The sequence below is a fragment of the Tarenaya hassleriana genome, unplaced genomic scaffold (genome assembly GCF_000463585.1).
Source record: "Tarenaya hassleriana unplaced genomic scaffold, ASM46358v1 Cleome1, whole genome shotgun sequence".
In the NCBI taxonomy this organism is placed as follows: Eukaryota; Viridiplantae; Streptophyta; class Magnoliopsida; order Brassicales; family Cleomaceae; genus Tarenaya; species Tarenaya hassleriana.
In genome coordinates, this window is record NW_010960187.1 from 264,656 (window position 1) to 267,437 (window position 2,782).

Sequence of the window (2,782 nt, forward strand, 5' to 3'; positions counted from 1 at the left end):
GAGAGAGAGAGAGAGAGGTGCTGAAAGAGATAAAAAGAAGAGACGGAGAGATTGTTAATTTATCTATCTTCTCTGTTTTTTTCCTCTTCCACTTTTGATCTCTATTTCTATGTTTCTCCGAGTTTCTTTTTGTTTTGATTAAATCTTTTCTTCCTCCTTTTTTTTTTATAACCTTTTTGGAATCAAGTATCACCTTCAATCTCATTTAAGTTACTTTTGCTAATATATACAAGTAAATGTCATTAAGAGTTAAAAGTTAATACACACAGTTTTAACCTAAAAAATGTACATAATTTTGGGATCGGAAATATTATATCATGCATATATATAAATATATGCACGCGCCGTGTGTGTCTATGATTAATAAAAGAAAGTTAAAAAATTACAATAAAAACTTAGCTTGTAACGAGTCTATAAATTATATATATCTCCAATTCGAGAGGGTTTTTTTCTTCCCTTTTTGGTTAAAAGATGGAATATTGTATTGGATCTACACCACATGGTATTTATTATGCATTAATAGACATAGTGTAAGAATGATATAAATAATCTAAGATTGTATTATTAATGAGAAAAAGGAGGGTTTTCTTAGCATGTAAGCTTTTTTCTTCTTTTGCATACGTTTACAGTAGTACCCAAAAAGAGATGTGGAAGGACCGAGTGGCCATGCAGAGAGAGAGAGAGAGAGAGAGAGAGAGAGAGAGAGAGAGAGAGAGAGAGAAACCCTAGGTAACCCCAAGAGATTTAAATATGAAAAGCAAAAAATGGTCGAAGAGAATAATTAGATATGAATTAAAAACAAAAAGATTTGAATAAATAAAGAAAAAAGGGTGAATTGGTAGTGGGGTGGTCTTTGGTGGAGTTGTCACAATCGAGTGTACCTTTGTTTCCCCTCGGCCAGGACCCAAATCTCGTTTCTATTATTACATATATTTATATATATATATATATATATATATAGTCGTTATTGTTTATAACTATTTATCATTGCTAATTAATATAAAAGATAGAAATTCATTATTGATTACGTTTGACATGGAGATTCATGAAGATTTGATTTTTATTTTTTGGCACCACAGGGACAGGTTTTGGGCATAGGAAAAAGCCGGTCCAAGAATAAACTTTGAAAACCTAATTAACTAAATCACGTAAACGGATGGACCCACAACCATATAAATGATATTGGTTTCCACAGAAGAAATAATAATAATAATAATAATAATCAGAATCGGTTAATTAAACTTATAAATTATAATAGATTAACGCGTCACTGTTATTGGTTTGATTCTCATGTTAGGAGGTTTTTGTATCGGTGGAGGAAGCAATTTTGGAACAAGGGAAAAGTGATTGAAAACGGAAGACGACGAACACTACACAGAGAAATCGACTAATTAATCGTTCCTTCTTTTTTCTATTCTATTATGTTTTTTTATTTGGTTTGAATTCAACCGTCTCGACAAATTGTGAGTAGTTTTATGATTGTAGGTTAAGAATTTGCTATACAAGGATCTATCCGGTTTAATTCCAAAAACTACGATATCCAATTCTAATTCGGTTTGATTGAATTATTCTTCATATTTTCGATCTTATTGATCTGCTTAGTTGATTGATCATAGGATTTGATTTGCATAGAGATATGAAATTAGGTTTGGAACATGTTTTTCAAATAAATTGATTGTCACATTAGGAGCTGTATTAATTGTTTAGTAATTATAATAACAATCGTTTATAATTTAGGGTTTTGACTTGTTTAATGAGAAGATTGATAGGCTGAACTTTTAGTAATTATAAATTGATTGTCACTATTTTTGTGCTTGAATTTCTAGAATCGGATTTATAAATTATAGAATATGTATAGTGGAAAAGATCCTTGAATGTTAAGCAATTTTGAAGCTTGCAATGTCTACTTTTGATCCATTAATTATTAGTATTAATTTTGTTATTTTCTACATTTTTAACTAATTATTCTATCACCCAATTATTTCTAGATTGAGTTTCAAGTAAATTTCTAGTTTTTTTTCTCTTTGTATTCGACCCTACTTAATACGATCCATACATTTGCTATGGTTGCATCTAGGTTAAAAATAACTTCACCATTGTTAAATATAATTTATTTAAGAGGTGAATTTAGAAAATAATTTGATTGAAAATGATATAAAAAAAAATAAAAGATTTTTGAGAAAATAAATATGAAACATATAACATCAGAGATCACCGATTATTTTTAAATTTATTAACGAAATAAATATATGTCTTATTTTATCTAGGTGATCTATCAGCTCTTAACTCGATCTATGTATATATGATGATGCATCAAATAATTAAGACGATAAAGCGACAATTTCTTAAAGATTATTTTTTTTTTGTTTAAGATTTGCTTCCGTAACTGCAACTGAGTATTCAAACTCAAAATAAGGTGTTGGAGTTTGTAAAATTTGTAATATATGTATTTCACGAAAATTTTGATTGATTATCAAAATATAATACTTCAAATTATATGCATAGGCTAACCAATTTTTTTTATGAGAATACTAACATAATTAAAATAAAAGATCATATATATATATATATATATATATATATATATATATATATTACTCATGTCGTCTCATGAAGACATCTTACACATTGAATCGTACGTGTGATGCTGTAATAATACATGTACATTGATTTCCAAATAGTTAATTACTGGCTAGATATATAGCCAAGAGAATAACTATGTACGATAGAGGTTTGATATAATATATATATATATATATATATATATATATATATATATATT